Raw genomic sequence first — 14,751 nt, 5'->3', positions numbered from 1 at the left:
AATTAAATTAAATAATTGAAAGAGATATTTGGGACCAAACCCTCAGAAATTAAACCTTTCACGTCTAGGACGAAGGCAACTTCGAATATGGCTAGGTGTATCTAAGTCTTGCGAATGCGGAATTTTGTATTTGAGAAAAGGCTAGTTTAGAAGAGAGAGAGAGAGAGAGTGTGTAGGGAATAAATTTCAAGCGTTAACCCCTAGATTGAACCCCACTGTGATCATACACTAAAGTATGGTGGCGTCCAAAAGGGAAGAAGATAGAGCAAAAGAGTCGCCAACAAGTTTTAGGAACTTGTAAGCTGTTCACGAGGTGAAGGTAACACCCCTTAACGATCCAAGAGATCGTCAACTCCATAAGGTCTAGAACCAAATAAGGGTTCGGGGATGAAGATACAAATCCAACCTAAAAGAGATTGAACCTGCCCTAATAATAGGCCTCTACTTTATTCTGATCGTATTCATGTGCGCTTTCTAATTAACATGCAATCAATAGGTTTAACCCTCAACCTGTTTAATCTATGTTGGTTGAATATTAATGCACAAACAAATCTATTATTGGCGATCACTTGAATTATAATCACATTAACCCTAACAAGATTATTAATTATCTTATTAAGCGTGATTACAAGTATTAATTCCCTTTAAACATGCATAAAAGGTGTGATCAAGCAATAAATAATGAATCATCAAGCAACATAATGATAAAATAATAATAAAATCATGATCATAAAATTATAACAATGAAATAATCATCATAATAACAATCATATTAACCATAATTAATCATGTTAATCATAATAATAATAATTATAAAATTATAATCATAATCAATACAATTATAAAAATAATCATAAATCATGTTAAAGCATAATAAAAATAGCAAGATCCTAGGCATGATACTAACAAGATTAATAGCAAACCCTAGCATGTCACTAAGCAATAAAAATCAAAACTTTAGCCCTAATATGATACTAACAATCATAAATATTAGGAAGAACATAGGAAGCATCGTAACAATCATATTTAATATTAAAATTACCCTAGGCATGATACTAGGAATATCATAAGAACAATGTAAACATGATTTCTACATCACAATATCAATAAATCAATTAAAGTACTTACTTTGATGCCTCGTACCTCTTTCTAATTACAAAATACACGCGTTAGTAACTTCAAGGAAAACAATAATCAAAACAATTAAATTAAATAATTGAAATAGAGATTTGGGACCAAACCCTCAGAAATTAAAACCTTTCACGTCTAGGGCGAAGGCAACTTCGAATATGGCTAGGTGTTTCTAGATCTAATGAATGCGGAATTTTGTATGTAAAAACAAGTTTGGAGAAAGAAAGAAAGAATTGATGATTATAGAAGAGAATTAGAGAGAATTGATGATGAATGAAAATTGATTGTAAGTGAGAATTCGTGAGAATTGGTGAATGAAAACGGAGTTTTTAATACGTTATTTATAGAGAAAATCAGCCAAAAAGATAAAATAAACAAAACAAAGTCTAACGCATAAAAAACAGAGCTGGCGCAAACCCTGGCTAACTGGCGCTAGACACCAACACTAGCGCCAGGCACCAATGGCTAGCGCCAGGCTCCAGGCCTGGTTCCAGGCGCCAATGCCTGGAGTCAGGCGCCAAGCCTGGTTTTAACGCGTTTTCGAAAATCAGATAAGTTTGCCGTACTGGAGGATAAAATCATATAATTTCCTCGAAAATGCTATTTGATTTTGATTAAAACTCTGAAAAGTCAACAAAAGGTCAATTTATCAATGCTAATTGAATTAGGAATGAAAAGAACCTTCTAGAAGAATCTAGAAGACTAAAACCATTCCTAATTGCATTAGGAATGATAAATCATATTAGGCCCTCCCCTAGATCAATGGGCCGTGTATAAGGCTCAAACCGGGACCAGTTTAGTAAATTGGCCATAACTTCCTCAATATTCATCGGAATTGGGCCTATAATGTATCGTTGGAAAGCTCTTGTCAAGCCCCATCCAACTACACTACTATTGGACCCATATCATGGACCAACCAAACTGGATTGGCTGTTTTCTTAAAATAAGTTTTCAAAAACAGAGAGAAGAGAAAAGAAATTAAAACTTTCCGCAACACTAAACTTTCCACACTTTCGCTTCATTCGATTATGATTCGACGCGAAAGATACTCATCACTGGGTTTGGTTTTGGGGAGACACAAATGGGTGTCTATAGAAGCCCCCACTTTGACCGAGTTTGGAGAAACGCAAGTTTCGAAAACGAAAGTCAAATTAGCGATAGGGACGGAGAATGATTCAGAACGTTCTGCGATCCTAAATCAATCTTGTAACGCCGATGCCTGCAAACTAGCGTTAGTTAAACAGATAAAAGAGTTAAGAAACGCGTATCTTGCACCGTCGAGCACACGTCTCTGAAAGTAACCGATTTGCTACCGCTTTATGTTGTTTTGATGACCTCCTGCAAGCTAGAGAATGCCATCCCGCTTGAAAACTGCTACGCTTGTAACTGCTTCCAATTTGGAAGATTGTTTCGCCTGAAACGATCCTTCTCCGCTATGATAATATTCCATGTCCAAGGGAATATCATCGAAGATTATTCCTCTCGAAAAAATCTCCTTCCGTATTATGACCATCTTCCATGCATAAGGGAAAACGATCGAAGACAACTTCGCCTGAAATTACCTTCAGTTGTTTGTGACAACTCTCCGCAAGCTAGGGAACGCCGTCGAAGATATCCTCGCTTGAAGTCATCCTCATTTGATGCGATAATTTTCCTAAGGAAATTACCGAAGACCCACGCTTGTCGATCTTTAAAAGTTCGCCTGAACTTTGCTTCCGCTATGCCTGTACGTCGGTGCTTCTGCTGCTTTGAACCTGTATGTCGGTGCCCCCTTTTTTTTTTGCGAATGAACCTGTATGTCGGTGCCTTTTGCCTTTTGAACCTATATGTCGGTGCTTTTTGTTAATGAGCCAATTCTTAGGCGCTTTAAGCTAAGTGAGACGATCTTTCATCAGGTCGATCACTTTACGTAATCAAGCCGATTACTAAATCATGTCAAATTGCTTAGAGGGGCTAACTGGCGTACCAAGGAACCCAAAAATATGTTGTAGAAAGGTAGAACAACCTCAACAAGTGGCTGGGTGTTCTGGCACCGCTGAAAATCCATCAGCGCCACACAATTAGCCTTAACGCCAGGCGCTGAGATTGGCGCTACGCGCCAAGCCTAATTTTTGACGCCAATGCCTAGGGCTTGGCGCTAGCACGGGGATTTCCTTAAATACACCTTTCTTCTTCATTTTTCTACTTGCTCGTCACGAAATTGCTCGAAAAATAGCAGAACTTCAATTGCTCGGTTCTTGCTCGTTTCTGAACCGAATTCACTCAAATTCATTGCAAATCAAAGCTCTTTTCATCTATTTTCCCGATCTATGTAAGTTTTCTTCAAACTCACATCAGTTTTTATGAATTTTTGGCATGTTTATTCATGAATTTCATGTAAATTCGAAATTAAAAATGCTCAATTTGCTTTGTTTATCAAGTTTTATGCCATGAAATTGCTTGATTATGTTTATATATTGCCTTGGGAGTAATTTGAGACTTGTTTGACTCAATTTGGTGAAGAAATGAGCAATTTGCCATTGTTGGACCTCCTAAGGTCGTGAAGAACAATGTGACTTGTTCTTGGTGTTTTTGCTAGAAATTCTTGTCCAATTTGTCACAATAATTACTATAGTGTTGCAAGAAATTGTTTGATTGCTTGAAAAAATGTCGTTATGCTCAATTTGAATTTGTGCTCTGTTTTAGTACTACGTACTTTGTTTTTGCGAACACAGTATCATGCGGCTAGGCGAACCTTAGATACTATAGAACCTTAATTTATGATGATTTTGAACAGTGTAGTATGGCTAGACAGCGAGGCTCGGGTTCACGGTCCCGAAACACCCGACGGGAGCATGAGCCCGTAGAGGATGACGTCACACCTTGCACTTCGCTTGGTCGACTTCCCGAGTGGGATGAGCGGACCCTGTTCTTCGCCCCCGTCCACCACATTTCCGAGAGGGTGAGACGGGGCATCATGGTCGGGAGGACGCAATATCACGGTTCCGGCTGTGATGGTTTGGGCGATTTGTACAAGATGTACATTGCCGGGGATCTTGAGACGAGACTCCTAGCTATGGGAGTCTTGCGGACTGTCTACCCTGTTCAAGACCTCCGAGGCTATGGTTGCCTCTAGTGGTGGTCACCATATAGTGCGCGCTCTGGTGGAGTTCTTCTGGGACACCACCAACACTTTCCACTTCCCTTGGGGCGAGATGATGGTCACCCCTACGGACTTCAGTCTCATTACAGGACTGGAGTTCAACTCTGTGCCACTGCCGTTCGATAGTGGAATCGACGTCTTTTCTGCGGAGGTCGAGGAGCTGTTGGGGCCGATCGCTATTCGAGCCGAGCTGAGGTCGAGACGACTCAGTTTAGTACTAGGGGAATTCGCCGCTCGATGGTAGGCCGTCGTCGAGCCTACCAAAGATAAAGTCCTATCTTGGTCTCACTAGCTAATAGCAAGGGTAAGAAAGGGTCGAACCCAAGAGAGGCGTTGAATCAACCACCGAAATACTACCGCATAAATAAGCTAAATGAAGTCGAAATTGGTTTGGTTTTATGTAACAAGTGCTAGTTCAAGTCAACTAGAGCTAGGGGGAGATTAACTATATTTAGAGAGTTCTAGGGCTTGGGATATGCCACTCAAATTCGTCACAAATCACAATTAGCAAGTAGCAAACAATGGTAATTAGGGGATGATATAGGGGAAGTCATCTAAAGCACCCAAATACTCTCTCAAGCTAGAGGGATTACTCGAATTATCAATACAACCTACTCTCGTGGTTACAAAGCATAAAACAAGTGTTAAAGCATAATCACGATGACAAAAACATTCCCTTGACTGGAAATTCCCATTCTCATGGTATTTCAAGTCAATTAAGCATAAGGGAGCTAACTCAAGTTCATCTCTCGATCCTTCGTTGAGAAAGCTTAGATAATAGTTCTAGCAATGGCCATATACAAGAACTAAGCAATTAAACCACTTAAGCTCAACTAATTAACACCTAACAATTACCAAATTAACACATGCAACAAGTAATTAGTGACTACATTGAGGGTTTTACCCAAACCCTAGAAAATTAGACTACTCACAATCCATGGAGATTAAAGCAATTAAGGATTTCAAGTAACTCATGAACAAGAATTAACCAAGGATTAAGCTAAATAACAATCTAAGCATACAAGAATTAAGCAAGATGATTAACAATCAAAGCAATTAAAATGGAAGAGAAGAGTGAGAAAATGTTACTAGAAGCTTCAACTTGAATATCAATGGTGGAACTTGTCTTCTACAATGATTGAGAATCAAATTTCCAAGCTAATAATTATAATCTAGCTAATGATTTGAGAATATTTGTGTTTCTACAATTGCAAACTAAGAGGAGGCACTAAAAACTTAGATCCGTAAAATGAGCTCCCAAGGTTATTTATATAGACCCCCAAATGAAAAGGACGGAGAAAACAAGAGTCGGGCACGGCTACAGGTCAGCACGGACGTGCTGAGGTTGGCACGGACGTGCAGTTATACCTGCACGGACGTGCTGATATTGGCACGGGCGTGCACCTGGGAGGCAGAAGGTACTGTTTTACTCAGGGCATCCTGCACGGACGTGCCGATATTGGCACGGACGTGCACCTGGGAGGCAGAAGGCTCAGTTTTGGCTGAGCAACCTGCACGGGCGTGCTGGATCGTGCACGGACGTGCTGAATAACCTGCACGGACGTGCTGAGTTCTGCACGGACGTGCAGGCCTTGAAAACAGCAAGCAGTAGCTTCTGGTCGTGCTGGAACACTTCTGCATGGACGTGCCATACTTTGCACGTCCGTGCAGACTCTCTAAGGCCTTTATCTTCATTTTTCTTCGGTTTTGCTCCATTGTTTCGGCTTCTAACCTCGGTTTATCATCCAAATGCCTCAAATGATCGCCCTTGAACCTAAAAACCCAACAAAAACACTAACAACCCGTGAAGCAAGGGATACACAAAAGTTGAACAAAAATAGAGTAAAAGTGAACCAAAATGCCAATATACCAAGTAAACAAGGTTCGAAAATACTTTAAAATCGTATCAAATAACAAGTTATCAAATCCCCCCAAGCTAAGCTTTTGCTAGTCCTTAAGCAAAACAAACATGTCAAATCAAGAAGGAAGATTACTTGATAATAATCAAACCAAGAAAAGATACTTAAAGAGAAAACACAAACACAAATCCGCATGGCAAGAACCATAAACACTTTTAGCACAAGTGAAAAGCAATTTGAACCCCTAAGTCGCCTAAGAGGACGAGTTTTTATCTCGTGAGGGTTTCCCTTGAGCTTAACCCACAACTCACACAAACCATGCCAAAATTGTCATAACACATCATCATCATCAAGGTGATCAATACACACCAAAACCAATGTTTTTATTGCCCAAGTCAACTCATCGGGATATAAATCACAAGCAAGACAAGTGAGCGACTTTCAAGAATTACCGATCATACAAATGTACACACGAGTTGGGGGTAGAGAGGAGAATTAAGCAAGGTTGCACTAGGATACTTCCTTATACCTTTTACTAGTTCATTAGAGCACGTCTAGATATTCCAAAGTTGCAAAAAGCCCTCTTTCGGTTATAAAATCTCAAAATGCAAGTCCACATCCCAAAAAGCACTCCTAATCCCCTTTAACTACACTCTAACTCGGAAATTTATACAAGAGACATCAAAATAGACAATGTGTGGGAGGCATCACAATTTGACCTCTAGAGAAGAAAAAGTGAAAACTTTGAGAAATTTGGAGGAGTTTTTGATCTCCTTTTCTTTTTCTATTTTTTTCCTTTTTTTTTTAGAGTGAAATTTTTATTTTTATTTTTTATTTTTTTTGGATATAACCGTGCTGCTGCCAGGATTTTTCGCGGTGGCACGGACGTGCAACAATTGGCACGGACGTGCAGCCTCATACAGAAGCCTGAATAAGGTTACTGACTTGCTTGGCACGGACGTGCAGAATTAGGCACGGACGTGCTACATAGCACGGACGTGCGTAATTTGGCACGGACGTGCAGCCTCTGGCAGAAACTTTAATAGTATACTGACTTGTTCAGCACGGACGTGCAGGACTTGGCACGGACGTGCTTAGCCACCTTGCACGGACGTGCTTAATTTGGCACGTCCGTGCCAATCTAAAGAAATTTAATTCAAAGTTTCTGATTGCTTCTGACTGCCTCTGCACGGACGTGCGATACTCTGCACGTCCGTGCAGACCTGATGCTGCACGATCCCTTTTTTTTTTGAATAGTAGTAATAGTAAGGCATAATAATAATAGAATTATTATCATTACCATTAATATTATTATTGTTATTATCTACTACATCACTTCCACCAAAACCCTTTCTTACTTTTCTTTTCATCAACACCTACAAAAGACATTTGAGAGAAAAGTTAGTAATAGTAAGAGTGATGGAAATTAAATAATAGTTTGTGAGAGAGAGAGAGAGTTGAGAAACTCGGGTTGCCTCCCGGAAGCGCTCTTTTAACGTCACTAGCTTGAAGACATTGCGAGATCAATGAGAGTAGGGAACATCAAACTCATCAAGGTGAACAACCTTGGCTTCCTCATGCACAAAACCGTCAAAGTATGCCTTAAGCCTTTGGCCATTCACTTTGAACGGTTCACCATTGTTATTTGAGATTTCTATCGCTCCATATGGAAACACCTTCTTAACGGTGAAAGGTCCACTCCATCTTGACTTAAGCTTACCCGGAAACAACTTCAACCGGGAATTGAAAAGTAAGACCTTATCACCTTCCTTAAACTCCCTTTTGCTAATATGCTTGTCATGCCAAGCCTTGGTCTTTTCTTTGTAAATCCTTGCACTCTCATATGCATCCATTCTTAATTCTTCCAAGTCGTGGAGGTCAAGCAACCTCTTCTCACCGGCGCTTTGAAGGTCGAAATTTAATGTTTTGATAGCCCAATGAGCCCGATGCTCAAGTTCTACCGGCAAGTGGCATGACTTCCCATAAACAAGCTTGTATGACTTCCCATAAACAAACTTGTATGGTGTGGTGCCAATAGGAGTTTTGAACGCGGTGCGATAGGCCCATAGAGCATCATCAAGCTTTGTAGACCAATCTTTTCTAGACCTATCCACTGTTTTCTCAAGGATCATTTTTACCTCCCGGTTTGAAATTTCAGCTTGACCACTTGTTTGGGGTGGTAAGCTAATGACACCTTGTGCGTCACACCATATTTCTCAAGGAGAGCTTGAAAGGATCGCTTTGCAAAGTGTGAACCCCCATCACTAATTACAGCCCGGGGCACTCCAAACCTTGGGAAAATTACTCTTTTGAAGAGCTTGACCACAACCTTAGCATCATTAGTAGGAGATGCAACCGCTTCCACCACTTCGATACGTAATCGACGGCCACTAGAATGAATTTGTTCCCAAAAGAGCTCGGGAAAGACCCCATAAAATCGATGCCCCATACATCAAAAATTTCAAGTTCAAGGATGTTGTTCAAAGGCATTTCATTTCTTTTTGAAATATTACCGGTTCTTTGACACCGGTCACAAGCTTTCACCACACCCCACACATCCTTGAACATTGTTGGCCAAAAGAAACCGCATTGCAATATTTTCGCCAAGGTCTTGTTGGCACTCATATGTCCTCCACAAGGTGAGGAGTGACACATTGTGATAACATCTTCAATTTCATTATCCGGGACACACCTTGTTTGAAGAGCAAGGGGTCGTCCCAAAAGTATTGGCGAACATCATGAAGAAACTTCCTTTTTTGTTGATAGGAGAGGTCGGGAGGAAGAATAGAGCAAGACAAGTAGTTTGCAATGTCCGCAAACCATGGTGCCGGTGCTTGGAGAATAGCAAATAGTTGATCATCCGGGAATGAATCGTAGATTGGCAAGTTATCAAGATCACCTACAAGGTTAGGCAACCGTGAAAGATGATCGGCTACCACATTTTCGGCACCCTTCTTGTCCCTAATCTCAATGTCATAGTCTTGTAAGAGCAAGACCCACCGTATCAATCTTGGCTTTGGTTCCTTCTTGGACAAGAGGTACTTCAAGGCCGCATGGTCGGTGAAAACTATGACTTTAGATCCCAACAAGTATGACCTAAACTTCTCAATTGCATGAACAATGGCTAGAAACTCCTTTTTCCGTGGTTGTGTAATTCCTTTGTGAATCATCCAAAGTTTTGCTAGTGTAGTAGATAGCATGGAGCTTCTTATCCTTCCTTTGTCCAAGAACGGACCCAATGGCAAAATCCGATGCATCACACATAAGCTCAAAAGGAAGCTCCCAATTAGGGGGTTGAATGATAGGAGCCGAAATCAATGCCTCCTTCAACCTATCAAATGCTAGAAAACAATCATTAGTAAACACAAAAGGGGCATCCTTTACCAACAATTGAGTGAGCGGCTTTGTGATTTTTGAAAAATCCTTTATGAACCGGCGGTAAAAACCCGCGTGTCCAAGAAAGCTCCTTATCCCCTTCACATTTGTAGGGGGTGGGAGGCGCTCAATGACCTCAATTTTGGCACGATCTACTTCAATGCCCCTACTAGAAATTACATGACCAAGAACAATTCCTTCCTCTACCATGAAATGGCATTTTTCCCAATTCAAAACCAAGTTCACCTCTTGACATCTTTTCAATACTTTAATCAAATTTGAAAGACAAATGTCAAAAGATGAACCAAAAACAGAAAAGTCATCCATGAATACTTCAATTGATGATTCAATCATGTCGGAAAAAATAGACATCATACACCTTTGGAATGTGGAAGGTGCATTACAAAGTCCAAATGGCATCCTTCGATAAGCAAAGGTGCCAAAAGGGCATGTGAATGTAGTCTTCTCTTGATCCTCGGGTTGGATTGGGATTTGGAAGAATCCCGAGTATCCATCCAAGAAGCAATAGTGACTATGTGATGCTAGTCTTTCCAATATTTGATCGATGAAGGGGAGTGGGAAGTGGTCTTTCCGGGTGGACTTATTCAATTTTCGATAATCAATACACATCCTCCACCCGGTGACCGACCTCGTAGAAATGGTCTCACCCTTATCATTCTTGATGATGGTCATGCCTCCCTTTTTAGGCACAACTTGAACCGGGCTAACCCACTTACTATCGGAGATAGGGTAGATTATGCCCGCTTCAAGAAGTTTTAAAACTTCTTTTTTCACAACTTCCTTCATGTTTGGATTGAGCCTTCTTTGGTGCTCAATCGAGGAAGCATGATCATCATCAAGTAAAATCTTATGCATGCATATAGTAGGACTTATCCCCTTAATGTCATCAATTTTGTACCCAATGACGCCTCTATACTCCCTTAAAACAACTAGGAGTTTCCCAAGAGAGGTATCATCAAGTTTAGCATTGACAATAACGGGATAATTCTCACTATCATCAAGAAAAGAATATTTAAGTAAAGGAGGAAGGGGTTTAAGTTCAACCTTGTGAGGAGGCGTAGTCCTCTCCTCTTTTACCTCCACATTAAGCACTTCCACTTTCTTTTCGTTGTGGACCAAAGGTTGGTTGAGTAAAAGATCATACCCCCTCGTTTCTTCACCTTCCTCAACTAAGCCTCCCGTTAGGATAGCTTGTAAAGGATCTCCTTCAAACAAATTTTCTTGGAACTTCTCTAAGTCCCTTTCCAATGTATCAACTCTATGAACTTCATCATACAATGGCTTTTTCAATGTTTGTGGAAATGAAAATGATATTTTCTCATCTCCCACATTCAAGGTCAATCTTCCTTGCTTCATATCAATCACAACACCCGCGGTGTTAAAAAATGGTCTTCCCAAGATTAGGGGCACCGTAGTATCTTCTTCCATTTCCATTACCACAAAATCACATGGCACAAATACTCTTCCAACTTGAACCGGTACATCTTCAAGAATTCCCAAAGGTAGCCTAACCGTGCGGTCGGCCAATTGCAAGGACATTCTTGTTGGCTTCAAGTCTCCCACTTTCAAACTCTTAGCAATAGAATAGGGCATCAAACTCACACTTGCCCCAAGATCACATAAAGCATCCATAGCCTCTAAGTCTCCAATCTTCACCGGTATTGCATAGCTACTGGGGTCACCAAGCTTTTGAGGGAGCTTGTTTTGAATGATTGCACTCACCTCCTTAGGAAGGGAGATGGTTGCACTCTCTTCAAGCCTACTCTTGTTGGATAAAAGATCCTTCAAAAATTTTGCATATGTAGGCATTTGTGACATAGCATGAAGAAAGGGAATATTCACTTGAAGTCCTCTCATGACTTCAAGAAAGTTTGAAAACTTTTCATTCAATTTCTTTTCAACAATCCTATGAGGGAATGGAATGGGAGGCTTGTATACTTTCATAGGGGGCTTTTCTACCTTTTCCTCATCTCCCTCATTCTTACTTTGTGGCTCCTTTATCTCAACATCAACTATCTCATTTTCAAACTCATCCTCATTTCTTACCACAACTCCCTCATCTCTCTTTTGTGGCTCCTCTTCACTCATAACCGGGCCTTCATAGCCTCTCCCCGATCTCAAAGTAATGGCCTTAGCTTGCTCCTTTGGGTTCACAACCGTTGACCTTGGGAAGTGACCACTAGGATTGGAGGATGAACTTCCAACTTGTTGCGCAATTTGAGCCAATTGATTCTCAATTATCTTGTTGTGTGCTTGAATTTGTTGGATGTTCACTTGCATATCCGCATTGCTTCTTTCTTGTTGTGTAATGAAGGTTTCAAGTGCGGCTTCAAGGCTAGATTTTTGAGGAGGTGGAGGAGCGGGTTGGTTATATTGTTGCCTTTTTTGGTTTTGGTCCCTTTGGTTAGGGTGACGGTAAGGAGCTTGTTGGTTTTGTGGATGAGATTGATTGTATTGGTTTTGAGGAGGGCCTTGATTTTGTTGTTTCCAACCCGTGTTTTGTTGGGGTTTCCAACCATGATTGTAAGGTTGAGAGTTTTGATCGTTTCTTTGCCCAATAGCCGCAGCTTGTTCTTGGTTAGTTGAGTTGCAATAGGAGGATAAGTGATCATTTCCTCCACAAGTTTCACAAGACATGACTTGTTGTGAAGAAGAGCTTGGAGATGTAAGGGTGGCTTGATCTAGCTTGTGAGCTAGCATGTCAAACTTTGATACAATAAGGTCTATTGCACTAAGGTCGTGGATTCCGCCCTTCTTTGCTTGAGGTTGCCGTCTATCACCTCCGTATGCATAGTGCTTTGCCACTTCTTCAATCATCTTGTATGCATCATCCACCGATAGCTTTTTAAGACTACCACCGGCCCCGTTATCAAGGTTGGCCCTTGAAGTAGGAGTAAGACCATCATAAAAGCTTTGAACAATAATCCATAACGTGAAACCATGGTGTGGGCATTTTCTAGTGTAGTCCTTGAAACGCTCCCAAGATTCACTTAAGGTTTCATCAATCTTTTTGTTGAAATTAGTGATTTTCCTTCTTAGTTCGGCGGTCTTTTCGGGTGGACAATACTTTCCAAGGAAAGCTCTAGTAACTTCATCCCATGTGGTCAATGATCCCTCTTCTACCGTTCTCAACCAATGCTTTGCTTTGTCACGGAGGGAGAATTGAAACATGTGCATACGGATGAACTCTTCCGTAATGTTGTTTTGCTTGATGGTTGTGCACAATTCGAGAAAGTTGTCCAAATGAGCAAAAGGACACTCATGAGAACTCCCACCAAATTGATCACTTTGTATCATACGAATGAGTTGAGGTGAAAGCTCAAAATTATTTGCATTCGTAGTAGGGAGACGTATGCCACTCCGAAGTGTGAAGGCATTGGGGTGTTCATAATCCCGTAACAATGGTGGAGGAGGATCGTTGTCACCCATGTTATCTTCTTCGTTGGTTGCAAAGATTTCCTCCGGATCGGAATCCGAATATACAATAGAGAGCTCGGGTGTGCCTTGCAAAAGCCTCCTCATGCTTCTCAAAGTCCTATTTAACTCTGGATCAACGGGAATAAGCGGTGATTGCTTACTCTTCCGTGTCATGCAAGGTCAAACAAAGCTAAGAAAAACGTTAGCAATGACTATCACAAGTTGAAAACACAAATATACAAAAATAAATAAGAAAAATTATGATACAAATATACACACTTAGACTCATTCAACAATAATACATTCAATGTGACTTTGCCTCCCCGGCAACGGCGCCAAAATTTGGTAGGCCGTCGTCGAGCCTACCAAAGATAAAGTCCTATCTTGGTCTCACTAGCTAATAGCAAGGGTAAGAAAGGGTCGAACCCAAGAGAGGCGTTGAATCAACCACCGAAATACTACCGCATAAATAAGCTAAATGAAGTCGAAATTGGTTTGGTTTTATGTAACAAGTGCTAGTTCAAGTCAACTAGAGCTAGGGGAGATTAACTATATTTAGAGAGTTCTAGGTCTTCGGATATGCCACTCAAATTCGTCACAAATCACAATTAGCAAGTAGCAAACAATGGTAATTAGGGGATGATATAGGGGAAGTCATCTAAAGCACCCAAATACTCTCTCAAGCTAGAGGGATTACTCGAATTATCAATACAACCTACTCTCGTGGTTACAAAGCATAAAACAAGTGTTAAAGCATAATCACGATGACAAAAACATTCCCTTGACTGGAAATTCCTATTCTCATGGTATTTCAAGTCAATTAAGCATAAGGGAGCTAACTCAAGTTCATCTCTCGATCCTTCGTTGAGAAAGCTTAGATAATAGTTCTAGCAATGGCCATATACAAGAACTAAGCAATTAAACCACTTAAGCTCAACTAATTAACACCTAACAATTACCAAATTAACACATGCAACAAGTAATTAGTGACTACATTGAGGGTTTTACCCAAACCCTAGAAAATTAGACTACTCACAATCCATGGAGATTAAAGCAATTAAGGATTTCAAGTAACTCATGAACAAGAATTAACCAAGGATTAAGCTAAATAACAATCTAAGCATACAAGAATTAAGCAAGATGATTAACAATCAAAGCAATTAAAATGGAAGAGAAGAGTGAGAAAATGTTACTAGAAGCTTCAACTTGAATATCAATGGTGGAACTTGTCTTCTACAATGATTGAGAATCAAATTTCCAAGCTAATAATTATAATCTAGCTAATGATTTGGGAATATTTGTGTTTCTGCAATTACAAACTAAGAGGAGGCACTAAAAACTTAGATCCGTACAAATGAGCTCCCAAGGTTATTTATATAGACCCTTAAATAAAAAGGACGGAGAAAACAAGTGTCGGGCACGGCTACAGGTCAGCACGGACGTGCTGAGGTTGGCACGGGCGTGCACCTGGGAGGCATAAGGTACTGTTTTACTCAGGGCATCCTGCACGGACGTGCCGATATTGGCACGGACGTGCACCTGGGAGGCAGAAGGCTCAGTTTTGGCTGAGCAACCTGCACGGGCGTGCTGGATCATGCACGGACGTGCTGAATAACCTGCACGGACGTGCTGAGTTCTGCACGGACGTGACGCCTTGAAAACAGCAAGCAGTAGCTTCTGGTCGTGCTGGAACACTTCTGCACGGACGTGCCATACTTTGCACGTCCGTGCAGACTCTCTAAGGCCTTTATCTTCATTTTTCTTCGGTTTTGCTCCATTGTTTCGGCTTCTAACCTCGGTTTATCA

At 40.8% G+C, this 14,751-nt stretch overlaps 1 non-coding gene and 1 pseudogene across 1 annotated transcript; one reads left to right on the top strand and one right to left on the bottom strand.

The window, feature by feature from the left end:
- Positions 1–7,655: 7,655 nt before the first annotated feature.
- LOC145564814 (uncharacterized) lies at positions 7,656–13,119 on the bottom strand (annotated as a pseudogene).
- On the top strand, positions 12,464–12,570 carry LOC145565980 (small nucleolar RNA R71). The gene has a single exon (XR_014095328.1). It is a non-coding gene; the product is annotated as a small nucleolar RNA R71 (small nucleolar RNA).
- Positions 13,120–14,751: the final 1,632 nt, after the last annotated feature.

The sequence above is a fragment of the Chenopodium album genome, chromosome 10 (assembly GCF_948465745.1).
Source record: "Chenopodium album chromosome 10, dcCheAlbu1.1, whole genome shotgun sequence".
NCBI lineage: Eukaryota > Viridiplantae > Streptophyta > Magnoliopsida > Caryophyllales > Amaranthaceae > Chenopodium > Chenopodium album.
Note: the sequence above shows the minus strand (reverse complement) of the source record. Positions and strands in the feature narration are given on the sequence as shown.